Genomic DNA, 11,568 nt, shown 5'->3' with positions numbered 1-11,568 from the left:
TGTTGAAGGCTTTTTTTTCATTATTTTATAAGGCAAATTCAAATTTATTCAGAAAAATATTAAGTTACTTGTACGGATGCCTAATAACAGGTCATAGTATACAGAAATGGTCTTTATTGTTTCAAAAATGTCTATTTCAAAGTTCAATGATAGCAGTCATAGTGAACCTTTTATTTAAATTAGAATACAATGATTATACTATATAATTATAGAGTGTCCATGGACATGGAAATAAAGTATCATAAGAATGAAATGAAATAAAACTTTATTTGAAAAGTACAAACTTAGAAATTATAACAGTAGATCCGCTTGAATAAAAGCAGTCAATTAAGTAACAATAGGTAAACTAAAAAGAGATACATCAAGATCACCCTAAAGCGACAGCACAGACTGCTGTGTCCTGCTATGGCTGTGGGTATTGGGGTCCTGCTGATGTAGGGCTGATGAAACCTGCAGACCATACTTGATCTCTGACCTCATGGCACCACCTTCTGCCTTCTTGGGAGCCAGATGATGCAGGGGTCCTGGGGTACCTCTGGGCCTCTATGGGCTGCATCTGGAGCATGAGGAGCAGCTTGGAAAAGGCTAGAACTTGACTCCCACATCAGCCAGAATTTGCCTGCTAGAATCATTTTCTCTTCTTAGCTTCTGGCACTTTCTCTCCGTTGACAGAGCTGCCATCCAACTTTTGTGAGCTTTTCCTCATGGGAGAGAATCTCCTTTTGATAGAAGGACGTGATTCTCTCCAATTCGTTGCCCAGGTCTTGGGCCACCTCCCTGTGGAAGCTGTGAGTCTGATGTGTGTAGTTCCCACTTCGACACATGCAGGGAAGTTTCCTCTCCATCTCTAAGCAGCGTTCTTCCTCCTCAGTTGATGTTCTCTGAAGTTGCATGACATGTTCTTGATGTGACTCAGGCAGATGAGAAGCTTCAGCTGAGGTTCCAAATCTTACCTGCAAGCTGAGAATTGTCAGACTGCAAAGATGCTTTCTCCGTTTGGAGGCTTTTCATCTGTCTTGTAAGTTCTTTTTTTTTTTTTTTTTTTAGAAAGCAGGATTTTTTGAGGACAGAAAAGCTCCCACAGTGGGAGGGGACCTAAGGGGGCTGCCCTTAAGTTCTTTCATTGCATTTTCTTCCCACAGTTGTCTGGCTGTTTCTTTACTTTCTTGACTTTCACAGGACACATTCAAGTCACCATCACCAGCGACACTCTTCAGATTGACTGATGGACAGGAAGGTCTTCATTTTGTGCTTACCTCTTTAGCTCTGCTTTTGGGATCCCATCTTCACTGTGACCCCTGGAGAAATATGGAAGCCTCAGGGTGTCAGCAAGCTTCCAGCCACAGATTTCATTGGCTAGTGATATCTTTCATGACCTATTTTGTTCCCACATTCGCGAATTTCAGCCTTTCTGTCTTCTCCTTCCATTCTTGTACTCTTTGCTTCTATCTCACCAATATCTTGACTGAGCACTTCTGGACTTTCTGCAAAATGAGTATTTTTATAAAAATTTTTTGGTTATTTTCTCCTGAAGTTTTTCTCCGTCCTTCTTTGTTTCTTTTGAAATGTGTCCTTGGATCAGTCATTTGGGAATGTTTAGGAGACTTGCTTTTCCATGCTTTTTCCAGAAAGCCTACCGTGTCTTGCAGAGAAGACCTGTTCAGATTTTTATCAAAGATCCACAAGCAGGAGGATTATAGCGTTTCAGTCCCGACCTTCATCAAGGATGACCTGAGGGGTTCTTCATCTGGTGTCTTTAGTCCAGTGTCCTGGACACCTTCTCTATGGATTTCCTGGTGGGGAACAAAGTTTTTATTCAGCTCTTTTCCTTTCTTTAAGGTATGTCCTCTCTTGACAGTTAAGACCACCACAGCAGCACAAACCAGAACCTCCCAGGGGCAACCAGGGCTGGTCTTCAGCTCTCAGCCACCACCAGAAGAGCAGACCACAGAGGCTACAGGGTAAGTTGGAGAGATGCTTTGAGCAGCCTGTTCATGGCTCTGAAGGACTCCACAGCCCTGGCTCTTCTTGCCAATGGCCTGTGGGCCACAAATAACCACTCAAAACCTATGGAGTGTTCTGTCTCTAACACAGACAAGTGCCTGGCAACCAGGGCAGATCACAAGTTGGGTTGGGGGTGGGGATCCAGTCAGGTTCTTGAAACAGTATCCCCTGACTTTGCTCACTGCAGAGATGGAAATGATATCCCCTGTCCAGTGCATAGCGGAGGTGGGAACAGCTGATAACAGTCTGGAGCTTGGCATGTCAGGCCCCCGCTGGCCCCACAGCAAACCTAAAGGGTCCCAGCAGGACCAGCCCCATCCCTAACTGTCCACAAGGGTCTGTCAATGCACGGTGGTGGGGCTCATCCCTGGGCAAAGCTCAGTCTCCTAATTTCAAGCTTCCTTCTGTATGGGGAAGCTGGTTCTTGTCCACCAAGGTGCCAGGAATCTGTCTCTGAGACCTCTCTCTTTTGTCAATTGTCAGCAGATGGGGCAGAGGACTGAAGGGTCTTTCCCAAAATATTAACTAAGAACCCTGGAATTGAATTGTAAGAACCCAGGAGAAAACAGTAGAACTAATGGTGCCTAAAATTTCATGAGTTTTTCATGAAGCCAGTTTGTCCCTATTCAATCCAAGTGTCTTGGATGAGAGTGGCTTTGCTTTAGGGGTGATGGGTTAGTCCAGGCCCTTTCCCTTGTGTGGCCCTACCATCTTCAATGCATGTCTCCCAGGGTGGCCTTGGGAGCAGTCTCCAATCCACTTAGTCATCTTCAGAAGTGAACATCTGTGGAGAGGGTGAGTCCTCCTTTTGGTTCAATTTTTCCACCTTTTATTTCATTCAACCACTTTTCTCTCTGGCAGACTCAGGCTCAGAGTCTCTCTGTGCATCTCCTAGGACTCTCCCATGAGCAACTCCTCTCAGGGCCTTTATCTGAGAGAGGAACAAGAGAATCAGCAGATGGGGTTAGAGTGGATCCTAAGGGATGTCAGGGCTCCAGGCCCCTGTGGGATGAAGAGAGGACACGGGGACAGTAAGTAGCCCTCCCAGAAGAAAGGGAATCAAATCCCTTTCAGGGCAGCAGCACACAGCTCTGCAAGGACAGCTGACTGATCTTTTAAAATGATCAAAACAGGTTGAAGAAATGACAATAATCACCAGAATACTAACCAGCACTGAAATGAATGAAATAGTCACAACTATGGACCCATAAACAGGTCCAGGACATTTTGTTGAGTGAAACAACAAGATGCAAAATTATATACATAGAGAGGAGTCCATGAACATTCTGGAAGAATGCCCCTCCAACCCCCTTCTGGGGAGTGGAATTTGAGGAAGCTGAAAGGTGCTGCTCCTTTTCTCTTCCCTTCCCTTCCCTCCTCTCCTTCCCATGCCCTTCTTTCCTCTCTGCTCTCCTCTCCCCTTCTGTCTCCTCCCCTCCCCTCTGCTCCTTTCCTCTCTTGTAGTTTTGTCTCTTCTCCTTCCATGTTGTCTTCTTAAATATATACTTTAAATATTTTGTTTTTTAAAATTACTGTATATATAATTTATAACTTTTTAACAGACAACTTATGCAGATCCAGGTCGGGGTTTGGTCATTCAAATTGCCTCTCTATCCCCCGCTGTATCCTGATGTGAGCTTTTCCTTCCCAATTCCTCTGCTCCAGACGGCAGCACTCTGTCCTCTGCACCAGCCTCTGCCTCCAGCTTTTCAGGGCTCAGCACCCCTGACCCTTCCTCTCAGGCTTTTTTCTGTTTACTCTAGTTATAGGGTTCTTTCCTGTGCAGAGCCACTCCATGTGCCATTGTGTGTCACCTTCAAGTTGGCCCCACATATGAGCTTGTGTCAGTGCACGCGCATGTGTATGTTTGTGTGTGTGTGTGTTTGCCATCAAATAACAACTTATTTTGGCTGCCAAAACTTAGAAGCATTCCAAAATTTAGAAACATTTAAATAGCAAACAATGCACTGTATCTTAAACAAAATAACACAATTTCAAAAAACTTCCAAAACAAGAAACTAATTATTGTAAAATGTCAACTCCTCTAAATTTGTCTGTGAATTTAGGACTAATCTATAAAAATAGTATCAAGTTTGAATGGCATGTTGTTGTTTAGATTTCTTTTTGCATTATTTTTAAAGAGCAATCAAAATTTATTAAAGTAAATATTAGATTACCTGTACAGATTTCTTTTAACAGTTTACAAAAATAGCTTCCAGAAATGATCTTCATTGTTTTATATGTTTCTATTCATGCCAAACTTTGATGATAGTTTAAATAATAGCAGACCTTTTATTGAAATCAAAATATAATACATATGCATCTAATTCTAGAGGGTCCAATGATGTAAAAAAATAGTATGTTCATAAGGCCATTAAAATGTTTATTTGAAAAATACTGTTTTACAAATTATAATGCTATAAAACTATGGAAATAGAAAGAAGAGCATCAATTAAATAACAGCTGCTAAACTAAATAAAAAGATAAAAACCACAGTCTGTGAGAGCTAATGAGCCTGCAGCCACCCTGGATCTCTGACCTCACAACACCACCCTCCTTCTCCCTGGGGACCTGATGACCCAGGTAAACCCTGCTGCTTCTGGGCCCCTATGTACTATGCCTGGAGCAGCATGAGCAAAGGGGAAGCTCGGGAAAGGCTGGAACTTGAACCCATAGCAGCCAGGATTTGCCTACTGTCATCATTTCCTCTTCTTAGTTTCTGGAGTTTTCTCCTCATCGACAGAGCAGTCATCCAGCTTTCGTGAGCTCTTCCTCATGGAAGAGAACCTCCTTTAGATTAGAAGAACGAGGTTCTGTCCAGTTTGTCACTCATGTCATGGGCCATGTCCTTGTAGAGGTTGTGATTCTGATGTGTGCAGTTCACACTTCTACACATGCTGGGAAGTTTTCGCTCCATCTCTAAGCAGACAGAATCATAGCGAGTTAACAAGAAGCTACAAAGTGGATAACTTCTTAATCAAGTGATAAAAGTTAACATGAAAATAATGGGATAGGCCAACATCGTGTGCCTCCTGACACGACGTATTGAGAAGGTCACAACATTATTTCTTTGATTCTCTGCCAATAATACATAATCTGAATCTAATCATGGAAAAATACCTGACAACCCTGAATTGAGGGACATACTACAAAATAACAGTTGCCCCATATGCTTCAAAGCTGTAGATGTCAGTAAAGAGCAGGAAAGGTTGAGGAATTGTTTTAGAGTAAAGGAGATTCTGGGGACGTGGCCACCAAATGCGATGCATGATGTTTGATTAATTAGATCCTGGACAGGCAGAAAAGTAGTTACAGATGACATTATTTGGAAAATTGACAAAAACTCTTTTTCTTCCTTGACCTGTAGCATCATCACTCCAAACTCCATCTCTACCTTTGCATGGCTTCTTCTCTATGTTTCTGTGTTTTCTGCCCTTAAAGGATATTAGTCACTGAATTTAGGTCAATCCTAATCCAGTATTATTTTATCTCTATCCTTAACTTATTACATCTGCAAAGACCTAGTTTCCAAATAAAGTCATATTCTAAGATTCTAGATGAACATGAACTTTTAGGGAACACTATTCAGCTCACTATACCAGGTCTCATCTGATTTCCACAGAGTCTCCCTTGACTATCTGAAAACCTCCCACCTTAGTCTTGTGTCGCTTTGATTCCAAATGTTCCCTTTGTACATAAGGTTCTTTTTCTCCACACAGTTCTTTGAATTCTCTTCTCTCTGTCACTTGTTCAACTTTATTTTTCCTTATTCTATATCCCATAGGGACAGGCAGGGTCTTACTATACTCATTCTTGCTCCCAGGACCCAGGCCTATTAAACATAATCTGTGTTCCACATGTGGATTCTACTCAGAATCCTAACAAATGAAAGTTTTGTGAGGCTCCATTTGCCAGAAATAAGTATGATCCTGAAAGGTTAGTCAAGGTGCCAGTTCCTAGGCTCTCTAACCCTCATGAAGAACTGTGGCTTATCAAGTAACTCTGAACTGCTGAGGTATTCTGTTCAACCTCATTCCAGTCATTTTGGCTCTAAGATAAAGAAAAGTTAATTACTTGCATGTTTGATCAACTGAAAAAATCTAGACTGTATATTTTGAGTCCTGATCAATTAGGACTACTTGCCTAAAGGAATGAATTTCATGATTTCCTTCACTTTTAAGTTGTGAAGAAATTCTGGCTGCCTTTCTCCTCACACCTATACAAAGGCCAGACTTTATAGAAACAATCGTGGTGATAGTAATAATTGGCAAACCTAAGTTTCTTGCTAAGTCTGAGGAGCGCCTCATACCACTCCATGAGGCAGGGATTGGGCAAGTCATTCTGCCATCCTTATATATGGATGATAAAATGATCCTAATGCTTTTGTTCTTGAACTGGCTCACATATGTACATAGTTTGACCACAGGCATGACCAATTTGTTCATACTTTTTTCTTTTTTTGTGTGGGAGAATTTCTTTCTTTTTTTTGAAATTTTATTTTAAAGATGTGGAGTACAATTCAGGGTTAGGTATACAAATGTTCATTATACAGGGACCCTTGTTGATGAGGTGTGCCCCCAGCCCCTTCCCCAGTAGTTTCCCACTACCACCAATCCATTTCTTACAGTGTTACGATAACTGTTCAAGGTCCACTTATGAGTGAGAACTTGTGATACTCAGCTATTTGTTTCTGTGATAGATCACTCAGTATTATAGGCTTTAAGTCTATCCAAGTTGCTGAAAAGTTTATAATTTTGTCCTTCTTTATGGCTGCATAATATTCCATCATATGTATGTACCACTTTTTTTATTCAGTCCTTTTTTGATGGGCAGCATAGTTGGTTTCATGTTTTTGCTATTGTGAACAATGCTGCAATAAATATATGTGTGCAGATATCTTTTTCATAGAGTGATTTGAGTTCCACTAGGAATATTCCCAGTAGGGGGATTGCAGGGTCATATGGAAGGTTGATTTTTAGATCTTTCAGGAATAGCCAAACTGTTTTCCACAAAGGTTGTATTAGTTTACACTCCCACCAACAATGTGGAAATATTACCTTTTCCCCGTATCTTCTCCAGCGTCTGTTGTTTTTTGAGTTATTGATGATGGCCATCCTGACTGGAGTTAGGTAATATCTCACTGTGGTTTTAATTTGTATTTCTTTGATGACTAGTGAGGCTGAGCATTTTTTCATGTATCTGTTGGCTGCTCGTCTTCTTTTGAGAAGTGTCTATTAATATCTTTTGCCCACTTTGTAATGAACCACTAATAGACAAAACAATCCTCAGCAAAAAAAAAAAAAAAAGCAGAGCAGGAGATAGCATAGTCATAGACTTTAAACTGTTATAAAGCTACAATAATCAAAAGAGCTTGGTATTTGTACAGGAACAGGCATATAGAACAATGGAATAGGATAGAGATTCCAGAAGCAAAACCTCAATTTCTCAACCAACTCATCTTTGACAAAATCTCCACTTCCAACCTCTTGGGAGAAGACAACCTATTCAGTAAATGGTGCTGGGAAAACTGACTGACCACATACAGACCCCATCTATCCCTATACACAAAGACCCCTATCTATCTCCATACACAAAAGTCAACTTTAAATGTATCAAAGAACTAAATGTAAAATTCAAACTATAAGAACCTTAGAAAATGCAGGAGACACCTTTATGGAAATTGGAAGTGGCAACCAATTCCTGATCAAAACCCCAAGTGCCCATGCCATAAGAGATAAGATAGGCAAGTGGGACCTCCTCAAACTGACAAGTTTCTGCAAAGCCAAAGAAACCATCAAGAGAACAGGGAGACAGCCCACAGACTGGGAAAAAAATTATTTGTGAACTCCATGTCTGACAAAGGCCTAATATCTAGGATCTACAAGGAACTCAAATGTGCTACAAAGAAAAAAAAAAACAATTCTTGTTTTCAGCTCTTATCTTTGAAAGGACAAAAAGGAAACTTAAGAATTTCATCTTTATACAAAACAAAACCAATTAAGCAATGAGCTCGTCTCTCATCTGTTTATCCTCCTGCTCCCAGTTTCCTTATGTTTCTATTTTAAAGGTAAGTGAAAACAAAACAAAACAAAACAACAAACAACAACAAAAAGCAGCATGTGAAAAATAGTTCAGCCTTCAGAGCAAGATATGCCTTAGGCTGAATTCCACTTCTGCTATCTACTAGCATTAAAATTTTGGGTAATGTCCTTAGCATCTTTGAACCTCAGTTTACTCCCTTGTAATGTCAACATCAAAGTCGAGTTGTGAGGATTGAAATGTTGTATGTCACAGAATTCATACACCCTGCATGATGCATGTCACAAAATTCAAGTGTAGCTGTCTCCCTTTCCCCACCTTGGGAAACTCTAATTTTGGAAAAAGGTCAGTCATTGCAGCAGACTTCAGGCCATTGTGCAAGCATCTGATCTGGCTGTGTAGGAGTAAGGAGTGCATGCAGAGTTATGGTGCGAATCAGTGCCTAGAGAACAAAGGGTGGCTTGTTCTCTAATGCAAAGTCTAATCATGCTTGGTTCTCAGTTCTTTGCCTTCTAGAAACTCACCTCTCTTTTGCATTTGACTTCACACTCTCCAGATGAGAAGAAATCCTGTCATCTCTCTCATCCTATCACTGTACAACACTGTTGAAAGGAATTTTGAGAGAGAAAATGTTAACCAAAGACTACCAAAGCAATACCCAAGAATGTCAGTCAATAAGGAAGTCTGATTTTAATTAGCAAAATCTCTAGCTAGGAAAGATTAAACAGCTCTTATGAAAGTGCACGTTCTACAACTATTTCATCACATGCTGAGAACCAGCGATTCAGTATCCAACCATGAACTAACATCTGAAATACTTTTTCCCTTAGTTCCTTTCATCTAAGAATAAACACTCTTAATGAAAGTCTGAAGAGGAGATAAAAAGAAATTTGTTTTTCCAGTTTTTAAAAAACAATCTTTCCTAAAATAGGAGGCTATTCCTGTTTGTACCTTTCTTATAACACCTTAGTCAATTGTGGCCACCACCACTGTTTCTAGCAAGTTCCCTAGGTCTGGAGAATCAGCACCTGACAGGGTAAGCAGGCAACAGAATTTTGGGGGTTCCAGTTTACTAGCTACTCTTTACTTTGTGGGTGAGCTCACATTTTAAGCCTTGCCAAGAGAGATATAACCTTGAACCCTGCAGGCTTGTCCCACAATTCAGAAAGCTTAAAAGGGATCATTTTGTTAGAGCAAATATTTCCAAGGCTGTCTCAGAAGCTCCTGGGAATTAACATCAAGTACTTACTATATGATGAAGGAGGCATGCATACATGATTGTTCTTTTAGCTAGAGGAGTGTTGGTAATCAAGTGAATGGAATTTGAGAACCAGATGATAAGTAGCAACATAATAAAAGTTACAAAATGGATTTCCCTTAGCAAAAGGAGTTGTTGAAACTTAAAAGGCTCTTTTTATGGTTTTACCAAGAGCCTCTACTATCATGTAAAAGATAGATGTACAGATGTAATTTAGCAAGCAAAATAGGAAGCTGCATAGAATGTGTGGCAGGGAATTTCATGTTTCGAATTATGCAATACACATGTTCTTTGGGGAAAATGTGGACAATAAAAATATGGCATATAGAAGAAAATTTAAATTATTCAATTATATCACAAAATAGCATTTTCTGATGCCTATACATTTTCATACAATTGTGCTTATGTTCTATTCTTATTTATCCAGTGCTTGTTTGCTTGATTAATCTTTTTTTTTTTTTTTTGGAGTCAAAATCTCACTTTGTCTGCCAGACTGGAGTGCAGTGACATGATCATAGCTCACCACAGCCTCAAACTCCTGGGCTCAAGCGATCCTCCTGTCTCAGCCTCCCAAGTAGCTGGAAATAAGGGTATGCACCACCACGTTTGACTAATGTTTTGATATTTTTTGTAAAGACGAAGTCTCACTCTGTTGTCTAGGCTGGTTTTGAACTCCTAGGCTCAAGCAATCCTTCTGCCTTGACCTCCCAAAGTGCAGGGATTACAGACACCATGCCTGGCTAAATTTAATCATATCTTTATATTATTGTCTCTAAATGACAAACTCCCCGGGACATTCATTGCAAACATTATATTTCTTTAAAATCTAAAGTTTTATCTTAAACATTTATTTGAATTTTGCAGTCTACTCCAAAACATATCCATATTTGTTTGAATATAAATATGTAGCATATAAATAATTTATTTACCTGTAAACTGTATTATAGGTAAATAAATATCACATACATAAATACAAATTGCAAAATACAAAATTATAATGTATATAAGGCATATCAAAATAAAATAATAAAAGATATCTAGTTCTACAGAAATGAAAGCTGTTATTTCTTTGCCCTGTTTGAAACTATAATTTCATGCCATTTAAACATGTCTGCTTACCACATGCCTAAGAATTTATTTGCCCAATTTGAAATAGCAACTTTAAAACATTCTATGTCACTGGAAAAACTTGATGATAAATTTTTATATACAACCCCACATGCACACACACCCACACATAGAAGAACAACATCCATTTAAGGACTTCTTGAACATGATCTCAAGGCTTAGAGGAAGCAGATTTACTCAAGCAAAACTAATCTTTCCATGTCTTGAGTTGGTTTGAGATGTCCCTTGACTAGACAAGAATTCAGGAAATAAAATAAAATCAATGGGTCACAATTTTTTACTCTAAAATGCCTCCCCTTACATTTCATGCACAGTTTGGGCATCTGTTACTACTTGCTGGCCTGCAAGAAAATGAATCATCGTGTGCCAAAAATGAGCCAGAGAACTGTTCAGAAATAGTCACTCATGCTTGACATGACAGCTTGTTTTCCACACATTCTTGGTTGTTACTTTATATTACATGCATATAATAAAGTCATATTTTCTCCTAGCATGGCTTTCTAAGTGGAATTAAATATATCAATATTTCGTGTCTCACTTTACAGAGTGTCATGGCTTGTGCTACCTGATCCAGACTGACAGTCACCACTGTTAGGGGGACTACACCATACACTTGGGCATGAGAAAGGCTCATGGGTTGAAAGACAGAAACAACATTCCAAGTAACTTACCATTCACTAGTTCAACCTAGTCAAGGAGCTATTTGAGGAGGTATCTCTCCACCATCCAACTCCACAAAGTCTGATACTCCACAAATTGTATCTTTTTTCTTTTGGCTTCAGCCTGAAGAAATTGTATTGCTTCAAGGTTTATATGTCACAGAGGTAAATCCTTATACTTTATCCAGACACTTGCAAGAGTGTTTCTCAAAGAGGTACCATCAAGATGTTTGCATCACTGTCCTGGGGTGGGGATATAAGGGGGTACTATTGGGAATGATTCACTGGAGATAAGTCTCAGCTCCAAAGATTCTAATTCTGTAAATCTGTGGCGACTTCAGGGGAATCTTTATTTTAGAAAGCATCCCAGGAGATTTCTGTGAACCTTAGAATTTGAGAACGAATAATTTACACCTTGAAGTGAATGCACTTATGAATCTTTCCTTGAGACCAGAGGAGATATTTAACTAATCTCTGGGG

This window comes from Carlito syrichta, unplaced genomic scaffold, assembly GCF_000164805.1.
Source record: "Carlito syrichta isolate Samal-C Ts95f unplaced genomic scaffold, Tarsius_syrichta-2.0.1 Scaffold302518, whole genome shotgun sequence".
Lineage (NCBI taxonomy): Eukaryota > Metazoa > Chordata > Mammalia > Primates > Tarsiidae > Carlito > Carlito syrichta.
The sequence above is the reverse complement of the archived record's forward strand: the minus strand, read 5'-3'. Positions refer to the sequence as shown.